Source organism: Nicotiana tabacum, chromosome 11 (genome assembly GCF_000715075.1).
Source record: "Nicotiana tabacum cultivar K326 chromosome 11, ASM71507v2, whole genome shotgun sequence".
NCBI classification, from domain to species: domain Eukaryota; kingdom Viridiplantae; phylum Streptophyta; class Magnoliopsida; order Solanales; family Solanaceae; genus Nicotiana; species Nicotiana tabacum.
The window spans coordinates 60,329,102-60,349,611 of NC_134090.1; the positions used below are offsets into that span (position 1 = coordinate 60,329,102).

A 20,510-nucleotide genomic window follows, 5' to 3' on the forward strand; every position below is an offset into this window, starting at 1 on the left:
TTGCCTTTAGTAGAGTTTGCCTACAACAACAGCTACTAGTCGAGTATCCAGATGGCTCCTTATGAGGCTTTATATGGTAGGCAGTGTCGGTTTCCAGTTGGATGGTTTGAGCCAGGGAAGGATTGGTTGTTGGGTATGGATCTAGTTCAGGAGGCCTTGGACAAGGTCAGGATAATTCAGGATAGGCTTCGCACAGCTCAGTCCAGGCAAAAGAGTTATACAGACCGCAAGGTTCGAGATGTGACTTTTATGGTCGTGAGCGGGTATTACTCCAAGTGTCGCCTATGAAGGGCGTGATGAGAATTGGGAAGAAAGGCAAGCTTAGCCCTAGGTTCGTTGACCCGTTTGAGATTCTTGATCAAGTGCGAGAGGTGGCTTATAGACTTGCGTTGCCGCCGAGCTTATCAGCCGTGCATCCAGTGTTTCATATGTCCATGCTTCAGAAGTATCACGGTGATCCATCCCACGTGTTAGATTTCAGTACTGTCCAGTTGGACGAGGACTTATCTTATAAGGAGGAGCCGGTGGCTATTCTAGACCGACAGGTTCGTCAGCTGAGATCGAAGAGTTTTCCTTCTGTTCGTGTTTAGTGGAGAGGTCAGCCTCCTGAGGCATCGACCTGGGAGTCCGAGTCTGATATGCGGAGCCGTTATCCCCATCTTTTCCCCGACTCAGATACTTCCTTCTTCTGTCCGTTCGAGGACGAACGATTGTTTTAGAGGTGGAGAATGTGATGACCCAAAAGGTCACCACTTGTGTTGCAATGAAATTCTACTTTCTGAGGCCTTAAATACCTCCCTTAGCACCACCTCGATTAGTGTGCACAGTCTGGGTGCGTAGCGGGAAATCTTAAATGTGAAAATCTGTGAAAAATGATAAGTTTTGACTAAAAATTAAATAAATTTGACTTCGGTCAACGTTTTGGGTAAACGGACCCGGACCACTGATTTGATGATCTTGGAGGGTCCGTAGGAAAATATGGAACTTGGGCGTATGCTCGGAAATGAATTCCGAGGTCCCAAGCCTTAGAAATCAATTTTTGAAAGAAATTGTTTTACTGAATTATCTAAGGAATAAAAAAAAGAATTAATGTTTGAAACCATTGTTATCGGGCCCGTATTTTGGTTCCAGAGCCCGGTGTCAACTTGTTATAGTATTTGAAAGATAACTGTGAAATTTGGTGAAAAACGGAGTTTATTTGACGTGAGTTGGACTTCCAGTTGGAGAGTTATGAACGATGAGAGTTCTTGATGAATATGTTGAGTTTCGAGGTTTAATTCATGATTTTACATGTTATTTTGATGATGTGATCGCACGAGTAGGTCCATACGATGTTTTTGAGGATTTTGTGTATATTTGGTTTCGAGTCCCGAGGGCTCGGGTGAGTTTTGGGTAGGTACCGGGATGCCTTAGGCCTAAAAACACAGTTGTTGCAGGTTCAGAGAAATTTGCAAATCTCTGAACCTGCCAGTGCGGTCCGCACGAAATTGTGTGCGACCGCGGAAAGGGGCCAGTGCGGTCCGCGGCCGGCTTTGTGCGGTGCGCGATGAAGGCCTGTGCGGACGTAGTCCATTTCGTACGGTCTGCACAAGGCACTGGACCGCAGTACCCTGAGGAAGGCCTGTGCGACCGCAGTCCATTTTGTGCGGCCCGCACAGGGGGTCTGAGAGGGGTATAAATAGACGGGATTTTTAGTCATTGTGCATTTTTCAAAACCCAAAAAACATAAGAGTCGATTTTTCAAACAACCTTTATTCTCCAAATCAATTGTAAGTCGTTTTTAACTAGTTTTCTTCAATCATTAACATCTTTTAACATGATTTCAACTTCAAATCAATGATTTTCATGGGGAAAATTAGGTGTTTTGGGTAGAACCTAGGTTTTTGAAAAATTAGGGATTTGGACCTCGATTTGAGGTCTTATTTCAAAACAAATTACATATTTGAGCTCGTGGGGGAATGGGTAATCGGGTTTTGGTTTGAACCTCGGGTTTTGACCACGTGGGCCCGGGGGCAATTTTGACTTTTTGGGTAAAAACTTTGGAAAACTCATTTTCATGCATTCAAATTGATTCATTTAGCGTTTATTGATGTAATTAAGTAACTTGTGGCTAGATACGAGCGAATTGGCGGAGGAATCAAGGGGTAAAGCTATAATTGAAACTTGAGTTGTGTTCGAGGCATAGAGGTAAGTGTTTGATCTAACCTTAGCTTGAGGGATTAGGAGTTGTGTCTTATTTGCTACATGTTAATTTTGGAATACGACGTATAGGCATGGTGATAAGTATCTATACGTTGGTGTCAAGCATGCCCGTCAGTCTTGTATTATAGTTGTTATGATTCCGTTGTAATTTATTGAACTTCATATGTTATTATCACCATTTTCCCTTGCCGGGATGTTTGTTTGATATTAATGATCCCATGTCGGGATATTTGTTTAGATAGTATTGTTTCCTTGCCGGGATGTTGTTGAAATATCATTGTTCCCTTGCCGGGAAGTTGTTATATTGCTTTTGTTCCCTTGCAGGGATTCCTTGTGATTATTATTGGCTTAAAATGGGAGCGAGTGGTACGCCTACCACAAGATAAAATGAAATGGGAGCAGGTGGTACGCCTACCATAAGATAAAATGAAACGGGAGCGAGTGGTACGCCTACCACAATATATGATGAAACGGGAGCGGGTGGTACGCCTACCACAAGATATGATAAAATGGGAGCGGGTGGTATGCCTACCACAAGACATAATGAAATGGGAGCGGGTGGTACACCTACCACGAGATAAAATGAAATAGGAGAGGGTGGCACGCCTGCCACGAGATACAGGAATCGGGATCGGATTGCACGCCTGCAACAAGATGTGAAAAGAAAGTGAAATCTGCCTTTTTTTTCCTCATTCTTCTTATGGGTTGATTTTGATTCCTTTATAATTCTCTTGATATTCTGTTTTACCTATTATTCCTCGAAGCATGTTTCCCCCACCTATCTTTATTTGTTTATTTCTGTATTTTTTTCCGTTGTATATATATATATATATATATAATTGCACAGGTTTATCTGGTGTATGGTCCTAACCTCGTCACTACCTCGCCGGGGTTAGGCTAGGCACTTACCAGCACATGGGGTCGGTTGTGCTGATGCTACACTATGCACTTATGAGCAGATACCGGAGCAGCACTAGGTCAGTAGCAGTAGCTTGGGAACCAGCCTTCAGTCCACCGAGATTCCGAGGTAGTCCTGCAGGCGTTCGCAGGCTCAACGTCTCTTCTAACAGTTATTTTGTTTTGTTATCATTGTATTCGAGACAGACAGTGTTCCTTCTTTCAAACGTTTGTATGTAGTAATCATAGATAGTCCATGAAAGTTGTGACACCAGTTTCTGGGTAGAGGCATATGTTGATTTTCGTATTATTTTGGTTTATTTTGTTTAAGTCTTCCGCTTAATATCATATTCCGTTATTATTTAAATGTTTATCACCTGTTAAAGCAAGTTGTTAAAAAGGATTAAAACAAAGAAGTAAGGAATTTTTTAAATTTCGTGGCTTGCCTAGCTTCTACGAGTAGGCGCCATCACGACTCCCGAGGGTGGGAAATCCGGGTCGTGACAAAGTAGCACAAAGTGTGTGTTATATATATACACATACTAACATATATTATAACAAGTTATATATACGTTATAGTATTACAATGAAGTGTCTGTGTGTATGTGTGTGTGTGTATATACACACACACACACAAAATTCATAGAATAGTATTATATTGGTTTATCAATTCATTAATTATTCATACGTAGTAATGTATAAGATTGATCATCAATTATAATATAGTTTATGCGTGTGTATGAAATTACTCATATACTTAAATATAACTTAAAAAATTCCTTTACATACATGCTATTATAATCTATTAAAAGTAATTACCTAGTTAAAATTAATTTTTTTTAAAGATTATGCTTATAGTTTTTAATTATTTATAATAACTGTATTTAAATAAAATAATATTTATAGCTAATAAGATTTTTTATAGCTTATAATATTTAAAAACCAAAATAGAAAAAAAAGTTATTTAATTTTTTTAGAAATAGCGACCAACGTTGGTCGCTATTTTGGTCAAACAGTCAAAAACTACCAACCAACGTTGGTCGCTATTTTGGTCAAACAGTCAAAATGTAATTAGCTACCAAAAATAGCGACCAACATTGGTCGCTTTTTGTAAATCCGACTCAAAAACGGTTTTCCCCTCCCATTCTCTTATTTTCTAAAACAAATTTCCCCAACTCTCTCTCATCACATTCCCCTCCCCTTCTCTATTTCCCTCACACAAATCAATCCCCCCACCCCGCGCCACCACTGTGACCGCTTGAGCCACCGCCGGAGCCGCCGCTGTCGCTGCCCCTTCTCTCCTTCTCTGTAACGACCCGACCGATCGTTTTGAGCTCTCGTGCATCATTCAGCAGTTTGAGTCCATGAGCAACATCGCTTCAGGTATTATGACTTATACGCGTGGTCGGAATTGAATTTCGAAAAGTTCAGAGTTGATTTGAAAAGAGAATTCTCATTTCGGAAGCTTTAAGTTGAAAGAATTAACTAGGATTTGACTTTTGAGTAAACAATCTCGGAATCGAGATTTGGGGTGATCCAGTAGGTTCGTATAATGATTTCGGACTTAGGCGTATGCCCGGATCGGGTTTTGGATGACCCGAAAGCGTTTTGGCGCCCATTGTGGAAGTTAGCATTTTGGAAGAAATTTCATAAGTTTGGGTTGAAGTGCATTTCAGTGTTACCGATGTCCGTTTGGGATTCCGAGTCTGGGAGTAGCTCCATATGGTGATTCTGGTGTTGGGAGCGCGATCGGAAGTGAATTTGGAGGTTAGTGGATCATTTGGAGATTTTTGAGAAGTTTGACCGGAAGTGGACTTTTTGGTATCGGGGTCGGAATCTGATTCCGAAAGTTGGAGTAGGTCCGTAATGTCGAAATGACTTGTGTGCAAAATTTGAAGTCAATCGGACGTGATTTGATACGTTTAAATATCGAAAGTAGAAATTTGAAATTTTAAAGTTCATAAAGCTTGGATTGGAGGTCGATTCATGGTTTTAGCATGGTTTGATATGATTTGAGGCCTCGAGCAAGTCCGTAATATGTTTTGGGACTGGTTGGTATGATTATTTTGGGGTCCCGGGGGCCTCGGGTGGATTCCGGGTGGTTAACGAAATGAAAATGGAATTTGGAGAAGTGCTGAAGCATCTACTTCTATCATAATCGCACCTGCGGTACTTGTGTTGCAAGTGAATTCAGTGTTCCGAAGCCTAAAACCTCCCTTTTACCCCACCTTGATTTACGTACGTGGTATGGACCTATATCCGGAAAGCCTTCTATGTGAAAATATGAGAAATAGAAAACTTCTAGAGTTAAAATTTGATTATTGTTGACTTTGGTCAACATTTTGAGCAAACGGACCCGGATCCGTATTTCGACGATTTCGGGAGGTCCGCAATAAAATATGGGACTTGGGCGTATGCCCGGAAATGAATTCCGAGGTCCCAAGCCTTAGAAATCAATTTTTGAAAGAAATTATTTTACTGAATTATCTAAGAAATGAAGAAAAGAATTAATTTTTGAAACCAATGTTATCGGGCCCGTATTTTGGTTCTGGAGCCCGGTACAAACTTGTTATAGTATTTGAAAGATAATTGTGAAATTTGGTGAAAACGGAGTTTATTTGACGTGAGTTAGACTTCTGGTTGAAGAGTTATGAACTTTGAGAGTTCTTGATGAAAATGTTGAGTTTTGAGGTTTAATTCATGATTTTACATGTTATTTTGATGATGTGATCGCACGAACTGGTCCATATGATGTCTTTGAGTTAGTATGCACACTTAGTTTGGAGTTCCGAGGGCTCGGGTGAGTTTCGGGTAGGTTCCGGGATGTCTTAGGCTTAAAACATGGATGTTGCAGGTTCAGAGAAGTGCAAATCTCTGAACCCGCCAGTGCTGACCGCACTGGTTTAAGTGCTGTCTGCGGTGGGGGTTGTGCGACCGCACTCGATTTTGTGCGGTCCGTACAGGTTCACTGGTCCGACTTCGGAAGCCTATATCTTTTGATCTACAAGAATTTTGAGATGATTCAAAAAAGAAAGTTGTAGCCCTTCGTGTTTAGTTTCCAGAAAGCTAAAAATATCACAATTTGGACATCTGTAGAGAAAATTATGGACAAAATACAAAAGCATGTCACTGCAGTCCACATGGGAGTTGTGCGGCCGCACTCGATTTTGTTCGGTCCGTACAGGGGGTCTGAGAGGGGTATATTAAAATGGGATTTTCAGTTATTTTTCATTTTTCAAAACCCCAAAAAACATAAGAGGCGATTTTTCAAATAACCTTTCTTCTCCAAAACATTGGTAAGTGATTTCTAGCTCATTTTCTTCAATCATTAACATTTTTTCACATGATTTCAACTCAAAATCAATGATTTTCATGGGGGGAATTGGGTGTTCTGGGTAGGACCTAGGTTTATTTTTAAAAAAAAGGATTTGGACCTCGATTTGAGGTCCGATTTCAAAATAAATTATATATTTAGGTTCGGGGGTTAATGGGTAATCGGGTTTTGGTTCGAACCTTGGGTTTTGACCATGTGGGCTCGGGGGCGATTTTTGACTTTTTGGGAAATATACTATGAAACCTATTTTCATGCATTAGAATTGGTATATTTAGCATTTATTAATGTTATTAAGTAACTTGTGGCTAGATACAAGCGAGTTAGTGGTGGAATCAAGAGGTAAAGCGATAGTTGAGGCTTGAATTGTGTCCGTGGCATCGAGGTAAGTGTTTTGTCTAACCTTCGCTTGAGGGATTAGGAGTTGTGTCATATTTGATACATGTTAATTGTGGAGTACGAAGTATAGGCATGGTGACGAATATCTATACGTTGGTGTCAAGCATGCCCGTGAGTCTTGTATTATAATTGTTATGACTCCTTTGTGGTTTATTGCGCTTTATGCTTCATATGTTATTATCACCATTGTTCCCTTGCCGGGATGTTTGTTATTATCACCATTGTTCCCTTGCCGGGATGTTGTTGAAATATCATTGTTCCCTTGCCGGGAAGTTGTTATATTGCTCTTGTTCCCTTATCGGGATTCCTTGTGATTATTGTTGGCTTGTAACTGGGAGCGGGTGGTACGCCTACCACAAGATATAATGAAATGGGAGCGGGTGGTACGCCTACCACAAGATATAATGAAATGGGAGCGGGTGGTACGCCTACCACGAGATACATGAAATGGGAGCGGGTGGTACGCCTACCACAAGATATAATGAAATGGAAGCGGGTGGTACGCCTACCACAAGATAAATGAAATGGGAGTGGGTGGTACGCCTACCACAAGATATAATAAAATGGGAGCTGGTGGTACGCATACCACGAGATAAATAAAATGGGAGCAGGTGGCACGCCTGCCACGAGATACAGGAAATGGGATCGGGTTGCACGCCTGCAACAAGATGTGAAAAGAAAGTGAAATCTGCCTTTGTTTTCCTTATTCTTGTTAGTGGTTGGATTTTGATTCCTTTATAGTTCTCTTGATATTCTATTTTACCTGTTATTCCCCGAAGCATGTTTCCCCCTCCTATCTTTACTTGTTTATTCCTGCTTTACTTTCTGCTGTATATTATATAACTGCGCAGGTTTATTTGGCGGTCTGGTCCTAGCCTCGTCAGTACTTCACCGAGGTTAGGCTAGACACTTAGTTGGAGGCTACCTTCAGTCCACGCGGAGATCCAAGGTAGACCTGCAGGCGTCTGCAGGCCCTGGCATCTCCTCTATCTTTTATTTCCTGTTTCATCTTTTTGCTTCAGAAACAATGTGTCTTTTATTCTCGGACCTTGTATTTAGAAGTCTTAGACCATCTGTGACACTGTGACACCATGTTTTGGGTGATTAAGGCTTAAGTAGTTGTAATAGCTACAGAATCAGATATTTTATTGTTTTTCTTCCGCTTAATTAAATATTCCGCTGTTTATACGTTATTGCTTTATATCTGTTAAAAAGAATTAATTGGATAATAGAGTAATTAGTTTAAAGGATTGGCTTGTCTAGCTCACATTAGTAGGCGCCATCACGACTCCCGAGGGTGGGAAATTCGGGTCGTGACAGGTTGGTCGACTGCAGGTGCGAGACCACAGAAGTGGTCAAAGCCTCGCAGATGCAGCCCAGAGTTGGCCAGGCCAAACCGCAGAAGCGGCTTCGCAGATGCGGCTTCAAGACCGCAAAAGCAATCCCAGCACTTTTAGCCAATTCCGCATATGCGGCCTCCCTTTACAGATGCGGGACCGCAAATACGGTCCTCTGACCGCAGATGCGGAAACTGCTGAAGCAGTTAGCTTCATTTAAGTCGAGCCCCAGCCATTTTTGACCATTTGGCACTCGGGTATTGAGTGATTTTGGAGCTCTTGAGAAGGTATTTCCACATAGCATCATGAGATAAGTTCATCCCCCTTATTTCTAAGTTTAACACTCGGGTTTTTGGTAGATTAACACCTAAAGATTTGGAGAAATCAAGGGGTTAGAGCTAGACCTAGGGTTTTAATAAAACTTAGATTTTACCACGAAATTGGTTATGAAATAGATTAGAAATCATATTATTGATCCTTAGGTTATAGAGAACAACTTCCTTCGGAAATTTTCAGAATCCGGGCACATGGGCCCGGGGATGAATTTTAGGAACCTTGCATTTAGGGTTGGGAAATTGGTTTAATAATTAGAATGTGAACTTTTGAGCATGTATTGACTAGTTCCTACCCTATTTGAATAGTTTTGGATCATTCGGCTCCAAATTGGAGGTTTGAGCGCGTTCTTGAATCGGAATATAGGCTTCGGAGCGAGGTGAGTCTCCTTTCTAACCTTTTAAGAGGGAATTGTCCCCATAGGTGAGTTAATTGGTTATGTTCTCCTATTTGTGGGGGCTACGTACGCACGAGGTGACAAGAGTCCGTGCGTAGCTACTATTATGCTATTGTCCGGATAGTCTAGGACCCAAAAACATGTTGTACTTGGAAAAATTTGTAATCCTATTGGCGGTTTGACTTACTTAAATTCTATCGAATTGGTAAATGAATTTCTAAAAGGATTAAACTTCATTTTTCTTAAATAGTTAAAAAAGGAGGATTTGGATTTTCATTGGATAGTTGTTCCCTAATGAAGTTTGGATTAACTGTTTGAATATGTGATTCTATGTGTAACTGCGTCGCATGTATGATTCGCGAGCAGGATGTTTGTTTATTTTATGTTGACCGCATCGCATGGAGGATTCGCGAGCGGGGTAATAGATTCATCTATGGTTAGCGTCGTTCGACCCTCGGCAATGCACATTTTACATTTCTGTTGGATCGGGCCGTACGACCTTGGCATGATTTACGCATGCTTGTATTGCTTGCCTTGAAACTTATTGAAGTTGTTATTTCCCCTTCCCGGTTTGAGAATATGTGTATAAATGATGAAAAAAAGGAAATTTGGAAATTTCGCATAAAAGAAAGAATTGTTTACATGTTTCATCCTATTGAAAGTACAACTCCTGTTTATATAAATCCTCGATTTATCATATTACGGAATAATCATTATTGGACCACTAGTAAGTGTCGAAGTCGACCTCTCGTCTCTACTTCTTCGAGATTAGACGGGATACTCATTGGGTACACGTTGTTTTCGTACTCATGCTACACTTGTTGTGCATTTTTGTTGCACAGGCACATGCATCACTAGTGGTCTGGCAGGCATAGGAGCATGGTTGATACAGAGACTTAGGTGAGTTGCAGTTCTCGAGATGACCCGCAGCCAGTACAGTCTCTTCCAGATTATTGTATTTAGTTTCTGTCCAATTTGTATTCTGGACGGTTGTTGTATTGTATTGCTTCCTAGAAATAGCTCATGCACTTGTGACACCGGGTTCTGGGATAGTTATGGGGTATTTTGTATTGACTTCTTGACATGTATATTTAATTTGAATTGAGTATCTTTTACTAGTAAAAATTGAAGAAAAAATAGACTTTTTCACAATTGTTTAAATGAGAGTTTAATTAGGTATTTATGGTTGGCTTGCCTGACAGCGGTGTTCAGGCCATCACGACCATTAATGGATTTTGGATCGTGACATTCTCCACCTAAAAAAACCTAGGTTTGAATTATAACCTTGAATCTTTGTTATTTCTAGTTTTTGTTTCAATTATTTCAATATTGTAGCTTAAGGATATGAATTAGTGTCTAAATTCTTTGAACATTGTATTTTATTGAGGATTAGGGTTTAGATCTTGTTTTAGTTAGCTTTGTTAATTAATTTTATTAACTAATTAGTTTAATTAGTGTTGAATTTAGTTTAGTTAGATTTGAATTATACTTTGTATTGTCTTGATAGTTTAGTTAGAATCTAGGGTTTAGGATATGAATTGAACCTTAAGGATATGAATTGGACTTTTAGGATATGAATTGGACTTTTAGTTTATATATTGGAATTTTAGTTTATGATTTGAACTTTTAATTTATGAATTGAACTTTTTGGATATGAATTGGATTTTTAGTTTATGTATTGGAATTTTAGTTTATGATTTGAAATTTTAGGATATGAATTAAACTTTTGTGGATATGAATTGAAATTTTAGGATATGAATTGAACCTTTAGGATATGAATTGAGTCTTTGGGATATGAATTGAACTTTTAGGATATGAATTGAGCCTTTAGGATATGAATTGAACCTTTAGGATATGAATTGGACTTTTAGTTTATTTATTGGAATTTTAGTTTATAAATTGAAATTTTAGGATATGAATTGAACTTTTGTGGATATGAATTGAAATTTTAGGATATGAATTGGACTTTTAGGATATGAATTGAACTTTTAGGATATGAATTGGACTTTTAGGATATGAATTGGACTTTTAGTTTATGTATTGGAATTTTAGTTTATGATTTGAACTTTTAATTTATGAATTGAACTTTTTGGATATGAATTGGACTTTTAGTTTATGTATTGGAATTTTAGTTTATGATTTGAAATTTTAGGGTATGAATTGAATTTTTGTGGATATGATTTGAAATTTTAGGATATGAATTGAACCTTTAAGATATGAATTGAACCTTTAGGATATGAATGTGACGACCCAAAAGGGTCATCACCTATTTGTAATTGCATTATGTGCTTTCGAGGCCTTGAAAACCTCATTTAGACTCTCCTCGATTTGCGTGCGCAGTCCGGGCGCGTAGCCGGAAAGCTTAAATATGAAATTTTGTGAAAAATGATGAAATTTGAGTTTAAAATGATGAAATTTGACTTCGGTCAACATTTTAGGTAAATGGACCCGGGCCCGTAGTTTGACGATCCCGGAGGGTCCGTAGGAAAAAATGGGACTCGGGCATATGTCCGGAATTGAATTCCGAGGTCTCGAGCCCGAGAAATGAATTTTTAAAGGAAATTGTTTTTCTAAAATTGTTAAGGAAAATTGAAATAAAATTTGATTAGAACGTGTTGGTATGGGGCCCGTATTTTGGTTTCGGCGCCCAGTACATGTCTTATATATGATTTAAGATGTTTCTGTAAAGTTTGGTTTAAATCGGACGTCGTTTGACGTGTTTCGGACTTGAAATCCTAAATTTGAAACTTGATGAAGTATTTGGAAAAATTCTTGATTTTGAGGTTTGATTCATTGTTTTTGAGGTTATTTAGGCTATTTGATCGCAATGATAGGTTCGTATGATGATGTTGAGTTAGTGCATTTGTTTGGTTAGGAGCCCCGAGGGCTCGGGAGTGTTTCGGAGGTGTTTTGGAGTGGTTTTAGACTTATGAAAGTTGCAGGCTTCCAGTTCTGGTATGGTCTTCTTCGCGTTCGCGGGAGAACCCTTGCGAACGCGATGAGTAAATTTGCTGAAGGAAATTCCCTTCCACGCGAACGCATAGACCAGGTCGCGAACGCGAGGGCTCGAGGAGCTACAGCTTCGCGAACGCAAGCCCCTATCCGCGAACACGAAGGGCCAAAAAGCCTGACCCATCGCGAATGCGAGAGGTCTATCGCGAACGCGTAGTCATTTTGCCCAGTTATTTTAAAGTTCCAAAACAGAACCAAAAACGGGATTTCATAACATTTTCATAAACCCTTTCTTCTCCAAAGCTCCTAGGCGATTTTTGAAGCATTTCTTCACCAAAGTTTCTTGGGTAAGCATTGTTTAACTCGTTTTCTTCATTTTCCATCAACATCTATTGAAATTCTAGGCCTAAAACATGTAATTAAGGGTAGAAATTAGGGAATTGGGTAGAGTTAGGGCTTTTTGATTTTCTTGATTTAAACCTCATTTTGGGGTCGAATTTGAAAACAAATTATATATGCGGGCTCGTGGGTGAATGGGTGATTTGAATTTGGTCCGAACCTTGTGTTTTGACCAAACGGGTCCGGGGTCGATTTTTGGGATTTGGGGAAGAATGATTGGAAAGCTATAATTAGGCATTGGGTTCGCATTGTTTAGCATTTATTGATGTATTGAAGCCATTATTGTATAGATACAATTGATTTGGAGCCAAATTCGAGAGGAAAAACGGTAATTGAGGATTGAATTGGCCGTGGAAGTTTGAGGTAAGTGTTCGGTCTAACCTCAGCTTGAGGGATTAGGAGTTGAGTCCTATTTGCTACTTGCTTCTTGTTGAGTGCGACGTATAGGCATGGTGACGAGTATCTATACGTTGTTGTTGAGCCTGACCGTAAGTCTTAAATTTGAACATTGTTGTGCTCTTAGATGGAACTTCGGATGCTTTAATTAATGATCTCCTATATTGAGTAAAGATTGATTTTATCCTCGTAGATATTAGTTATGATTGAGTATTGTCATTAATTGAGTTAAGCACAAAATGATTTAAGATTTGGTTATAGCTGATTCTCCCTTGCCGGGATGACTATTTCGATATTGTTGTTCTCTTGCCGGGAAGTTATTATATTATTTTTGTTCCCTTACCGGGATTTCTTGTAATTTTGTGATGACTTGAAAATTGGAGCGGTTGGTACGCCTACCACAAGATATAATGAAATGGGAGCGGATGGTACGCCTACCACAAGATATGATGAAACGGGAGCGGGTGGTACGCCTACCACAAGATCGATAAAATGGGAGCGGGTGGTACGCCTACCACGAGATATAATGAAATGGGAGCGGGTGGTACGCCTACCACAACATATAATGAAATGGGAGTGGGTGGTACGCCTACCACAAGATATGAGAAATGCGATCGGGTTGCACACCTGCAACAAGATGAAACTGAAAGTGAAAGTTGCCTTATTTCTTTTTATCCGTGTTAGAAGTTAAGTTGTAGTTTCCTTATTATTCTTTGATATTCTATTTTATCTGCTACCCCCGAAGCATATTCCCCTTCCCCAGCTTTGATTGCTTATTACCTGTTTATTTTTTCCGTCATATATTATATAACTGCATAGGTTTATCTGGAGTCTGGTCCTAGCCTCGTCACTACCTCGCCGGGGTTAGGCCAGACACTTACCAGCACATGGGGTCGGTTGTGCTGATGCTACACTCTGCACTTATGTGTAGATACCGAAGCAGCGTTTGAGCAGCAGCATTAGTTCGAGAGCCAGCCTTCAGTCCACCTAGACACCAAGGTAGCCTTGCAGGCGTCCGCAGGCCCGGCATCTACTCTATCCTATTTTATACTCTGTTATCTCATGTATTCGAGACAGACAGTATTATATTTCATTCAAACTTATGTATGTAGTATTCTTAGTAGTCCGTGGATGATGTGACACCAGGTTCTGAGTAGAGGCATGTATTGGTTTCTAGATATTTGGGTTTCATATTTATTTAAGACTTCCGCTAAATTTTATTTTCTGTTGTCATTTAAATGCTTAACCATTGATAATTTAACTGGCGAAACATGTATAAAAAACGAATGAGTTAGTGGTTTCTAAGTTCATGGCTTGCCTAACTTCTATGAGTAGGCGTCATCACGACTCCCGAGGGTGGGAATTCCGGGTCATGACAATGAATTGGACTTTTAGTTTATGTATTGGAATTTTTGTTTATAAAATGAAATTTTAGGATATGAATTGAACTTTTGTGGATATGAATAGAACCTTTAGGATATGAATTGGACTTTTAGGATATGAATTGAACTATTAGGATATGAATTGAACTTTTAGGATATGAATTGAACCTTTAGGATATGAATTGGACTTTTAGTTTATGTATTGGAATTTTAGTTTATAAATTGAAATTTTAGGATATGAATTGAACTTTTGTGGATATGAATTGAAATTTAGGATATGAATTGAACCTTTAGGATATGAATTGAAATTTTTGTGTATGAATTGAACTTTTAGGATATGAATTGAGCCTTTAGGATATGAATTGAGACTTTAGGATATGAATTGAACTTGTAGGATATGAATTGAGCCTTTAGGATATGAATTGAACCTTTAGGATATGAATTAGACTTTTAGTTTATGTATTGGAATTTTAGTTTATAAATTGAAATTTTAGGATATGAATTGAACTTTTGTGGATATGAATTGAAATTTTAGGATGTGAATTGAAATTTTTGTGTACGAATTGAACTTTTAGGATATGAATTGAGCCTTTAGGATATGAATTGAAATTTTTGTGTATGAATTGAACGTTTAGGATATGAATTGAGCATTTAGGGTATGAATTAAACTTTTAGGATATGAATTGGACTTTTAGTTTATGTATTGGAATTTTTGGGTATGAATTGAATTTTTAGGATATGAATTGAGCCTTTAGGATACGAATTGAACCTTTAGGATATGAATTGGACTTTTAGGATATGAATTGAGCCTTTAGGATACGAATTAAACCTTTAGGATATGAATTGGACTTTTAGTTTATATATTAGAATTTTAGTTTATAAATTAAAATTTTAGGATATGAATTGAAATTGTTATGTATGAATTGAAATTTTTGTGTATGAATTGAACTTTTGGGATATGAATTGAGCCTTTAGGATATGAATTGAACCTTTAGGATATGAATTGGACTTTTAGTTTATGTATTGGAATTTTAGTTTATAAATTGAAATTTTAGGATATGAATTGAACTTTTGTGGATATGAATTGAAATTTAGTACCAAGTTATTCTCTGTATCCAAGTTCATCCCGAGTAATAGTACTACGAGGATAATCACCAAAGCCACAAACAGCCTTATGATGCCAATGAAACAAGATGAGTTATTCAATGAGACTCGTATTGTAAAGAAGAAGAAAGAGACTGATCCAGAAATGTGGGTCGAAGGCTGAGCCTCGACTATACATGTAAGTTTTTTACTTTTCATTAAGTATTTTGATTTACTTTTATATAAATTTTGAAATACTAATTCAATGTAATTTTTCTTATAGGGTCGCTTCACAACTGACGTGGAAGAATTCATACGCAGTCAGCCACCTAATGAGTCGGGCGAGACAATCCAACTTTCGGACGAGGATGCTAAAAGAACACTCCATGAGTACTTTATATACTTTGAACTAGACAATAGAACCAGTTTTGGAATGGGCTTGTAATAAGCGTTAACTTAGTTTTGTTAGCTTAATGGGTTAGTTCTATTGAACTTTATACTTTGTTGGTTTTAATGTTGTTGTTGTTGTTGGTATTGTTGTTGTTGTTTCTTGTAATAGGGAATTTGGTATGCTGGTAGGTGGTGTAGCTGCCAAAACAGGCAATTTCTGCCAAAATTATACCTAGAAAAGCGACCAACTTTGGTCACTTTTCTATTTAAAAAATATATTTCTAGGCAATAGCGACCAAGGTTGGTCGCTAATTAACCCAGATTTCTTAAAAAGCGACCAACTTTGGTCTCTATTTTATTTAAAAAAATAATTTCTGGAAAATAGCGACCAATTATGGTCGCTTATGTTTAAAAAAAAATTTAAAAAAAAGCGACCAACTTTGGTCGCTAGTTTCCAGATTTTAAATATAATATTTAATTTACAGACCAAAGTTGGTCGCTATATTTTGATTAATAATAAATTAAAAAAAATGTAATTTAAATATAGAGACCAACTTTGGTCGGTATATTGTTTATCCCGAATATTTGGTCTCTAAGGTAAAGGGACCAGCAAAATAGCGACCAAGCCATTTTGGACGCTTTTTGACCTGTAAGCGACCAACTTTGGTTGCTTTTTGTGGTCGCTTTTTCCGGATTTTTAGTAGTGAATTTCTGATTTACGTACAGATGGTTGATATTGTAGCATCCAATCTTGAAAATCTTCACATTGATTGTATGTTGAAAGTAATTGGAATAACTGCTTGCAAATCATTGAAAAGATTGTACCTCCATCTTGTGCGTGTCACCGTTGAAAATCTTTTCAAGTCTACCCAATCTTGAAGACTTGTGCTTACTCAGTTGCAGTGAATTGAAGAGAATCAAGATCACAAACGACAAGCCGGCTTGAGAATCTTGATGTATCATTTTGCTTTAATATTGAACTGCATACTCCTAACTTAACAAGCTTCTCTTATGCTTGTATTAATCAGCTGCCTACACTCAAATTGAAAGCTTCAGCCTTGCTAAAAGTGCGACTATTCTTGTACCAGGGACAGACACTTGATGATAGTCGTTGGTAGTCCGAGCTCATGAGATTTCTTGGATGCTTCAAGCAATCAAAGGGTATTATATTGTGTTAGGATGCGATCATGCGACAGTGAAAAGGCGATAGTTATAACAAAGAAGACGAGAAAAAACTTGGTTCCTCCACTCTATGATACTGATTGCTTGCATATAGAATTTAGAAGTGCTGCAGAGAATTACTCAGTTTTGGACGTTCTTGATAGTTTGCTTTGGATTTGTCCTTAACTGGACACCCTATGCTTTGTTCGACGTAGTCTAGGCTTGAAGAGTACCCTGAAATTTATATATGAAGATGTATCAGATGAAGATGAGAAAACATGTTGTGCATCTCTACCTTTAAAATGTTGGAAGCATAAGCTAAAGGATGCCAAAATGGATAACTTTACATGTATGGAGCAACAAGAGCTGAGAAATTATCTTTTCAAAAATGAAAATGAAAACGCATGAGCGAGAGAGAGAGCTGCCGTTCCCAAGAAATTAAATGCAGCCTTTGAGTCCAAGCTTTTACTTCAATAAATTTACTTTACGCAAAAGTTTCATGATTTTTTGTGTCTAGTTCAACCAGAAACCAACTCTCCATCTCCATTTGGGATTTGCGAAAACATTTGATAAATGGCCGAGGGCAAATGTTCTCGCACACAAATATATTTTGGGATTTGCGAAAATATTTACCTGGTTTGCATAACAAATCTCATCCCTCAAACCAAGTGCAAATGTTCCAAAAATGAAGAGGGCAAATCATGTTCTCGCACACAAGTTATTAATTTGGTAAACACCTTGAGAAACTTATTGCGCATTTTCTAATTTTATAGGATTGACTGGCTACCTTTTCCTCTGTTAGTTTAGCGCTTGTTGTCATGAATAAGGTTTATCAGTCAATATGATTACGCCTTTCGGTTCAATTTATATGGTAGTGTCTGATTATGCATTAAATTTAAGAGAGAAAAAAGAATTCTTATGATTTTAAGTATATCATGATATTTTCATACGTATAAAAATATAATAGTAAGGGAGATTTAAATGAAAATTATTTTCAAATAGATATCATTCTTTTTTAAAATAAAATAATAATAAAAGTAATAGGTTATATGTGTATCCCTGTTATATTTTGATGATCCAACAAACTTAGCGTTAAAAACCAGATAAGGAACCTGATACACATCCTCAAGAACTTAAAGATCAACAAGTCTCCAGTTGCAGACACAGTTCAACTCTTCAGAGTCCAAGGAACAGCAGAGGGAACAGATAGCTATCAGTTCCCGAGGTGACTGTATGTCACGACCCAATTCTGAACAAGTCGGGACCGGCACTCAATCACTAAGCATGATCAAGCGAACCATCTCGGCTTATCAAATTTATTATAACTTCAAACTTTATATGCAACAAGGCGATACTCTAACCAAATACTTTTGATTAATTTAAATATTTAAATAAATCAACTCCAAAACTTTATTCGTAGTAACTACTGAATTACTGCTAAGTTATTATTAAAAAAAACATCTGAATCTTGACCCAACAACTATGTCTATGAAGCCTCTACTGATAAACTGACGCATTGCTCAGACATGAGATTTCCTGGCCAGTTCTCTAAGCGAACAAAGAAATAACTAAATAAAGATGACTCTAAGGAATACTCCACGAACAAAAGCGGAGCTCACCAATAGCACTGGAAGAGAAGGAAGTCCTAACCCGAATCCTGTTCGCCTGCAAAACCGGTTCCTACATTGTACCGCAGACCAACATAGGTTCCCAAAAGAGAACGCCAGTACCATCCATTGTACTCAGTGAGTCTCAACAACAGGGGGCGAAACTTTAATATCATATATATTACGAGCAAATGTTCTAAATGCATGTAAAATATAAAGCTTATAAGAATAATTCTAAATAATTGCATAATAGCAGTTTATGAACATTCTAAAGAAATTCTTTTCTTTTTCTTTCTTATAAAAGAAATACTTCACTTTATACTTTGGGAGTTCCAACTATCCTGACTTAATTTTGTCTCAGTCACCGTGTGATCGGCACGGGTTCGATCCCAACCTGATCAAATAGGCCCAATCCTCGAGGTGCCACTCGCTTCATGGTTCTCAGCGCTCATGTATCATATCTTAGTTTGGCTAGGTAAATTCTCAGCAACGAGTCCCTCGGCTCGTGTGCTCCCTACTTTGGCACAAGTAGTTTCAGGAAGTCAATGCCTTGGTCAGGACCCTCGGCCTGGACGATGACCCCTTCTCAGAATAAAGGAGAATCCCAAAAATCTTTTCTTTCTAAAACTTCTTCTTGTGACTTTTCAAGTCCAAATCTTTTCTTTATAGAATATCATGTACATGCTCATGTTGATATCCTTAAATGTAAAGCATGACATAAGAATGAAATAAACATGTAAAGTGTTTCTAAAGATTCTTGCTTCTTCATAAATTTTCAACATAAAAATAGCATATATGAATAGCACAAAAATCTGAAAATTTATGCACATATATCATAATAAATCATCTTAACTTTTGTTCGAACAATTCTAAGTTAGTAGGTACTCGCTCGCTCTAATTAAGTAAATATAAACTCTTTTAAGCAATTCATCAAACACGTTGTATGCGTGCTTTTGTGAGTTAAACCACTTTAGTAAAGAGTTATATCAGCTCACCTCAAAACTTCTCGAGCCAATACGTAGGCCCCAGTCCAATTGACACCAGTCAAACAATCGATTCTACAACAACCAATACATTTTAATTAATTTTAAAGTTTCGCACCTAAACACGGAACTTTACTGTTGATATAGAGAAAGAAGGGAATTAACTATTCTATTCTTACCTATTACTATTGTAGAGTAATTGACAATAGGGAATTTTATATACCTGAGTTCAAGAATTAGTGGTTTGTATAGAACCCTCAAATTTATTTTTTTTGGTTCCTGACGTGCCTTGCGATTGCTGCGTAAAAGAACAACATTTTGTTTTTGTTTTTTGGTATAAAGCTGTGTTCCGTTTTTTTTTTTTTGAAATAAGACTTTGCTTAAAGTCTTGCATTCCACAGCCCTTTATGGGCTAAGGCACGTGCTCCCTTTTTTTTGTTTTGTTTTCTTTTTTTCTTTTCTTTTCTTTTTTTTGTTAACTTAACTAATAATTAATGATACCCACCTTTTAATAATTAACAATATTAAAACTATTAATATTTTTCTAATTGTATATCCAATATATATATATATATATATATATATATATATATAGCCAATATAAAAATAATAAAAATAGTAATAATTTAGTTCTATAGTTAGTGTGTCTCGAAACTTTTATAAATTTGAGGAGTGTTACATAAAATAAGACTAACCCAGCTGTAAAATTGTTGCATGCACATGCAACAGTGCGAAAACAGTATAACAATCAACTTTATGGAGAATGCCCTTTACCTATCTTGCTTGCATCATTCAAGTGATGTCACAAATGAATTATTAACATCAAGCAAAGGTAAAAAAACACTTGCACATCAAGAATTGATCAAGCATTCTCTCAAGTCATCTATCAATCTTGCAAGTGACACTCAAGGGCATCAAGAACAAAGAACAACATAACAACGGACCAATTCCCTGTATCGAGTTAGGACCAATTCTCTATTTGTAATTCCTACTTAGCTTAGTTAGAAGCATTGTGTAGGAAATCTTTGTAAATCATAAACTCTTGTGTTTGTGTCTTGGCTAGAGTTAGTCAAGTTGTAAAGTCTTTGTAATATAGTTATTACAAAGTTGCTTGTTAGAATGTTGTTACAAGCTAGTGAGGGATTAAGAGGTTAATTCATAGGTTACAAAAGTTTGTAATCTAAAGTTTGCTTAGTAGTGAAGTCGAAATCCTACAAGGGTAAGTCGTGATTTTTGATCCCGTGAGCTGGGAGTTTTTCAC

At 37.6% G+C, this 20,510-nt stretch overlaps 1 long non-coding RNA gene across 1 annotated transcript; it reads right to left on the bottom strand.

Moving 5' to 3' along the window:
* Window positions 1-16,080: 16,080 nt before the first annotated feature.
* LOC142166522 (uncharacterized) lies at window positions 16,081-19,607 on the bottom strand. The gene is made up of 4 exons (XR_012696930.1): window positions 19,473-19,607; window positions 19,262-19,324; window positions 16,801-16,893; window positions 16,081-16,642 (listed from the first exon to the last, which is right to left on the bottom strand). It is a non-coding gene; the product is annotated as an uncharacterized LOC142166522 (long non-coding RNA).
* Window positions 19,608-20,510: the final 903 nt, after the last annotated feature.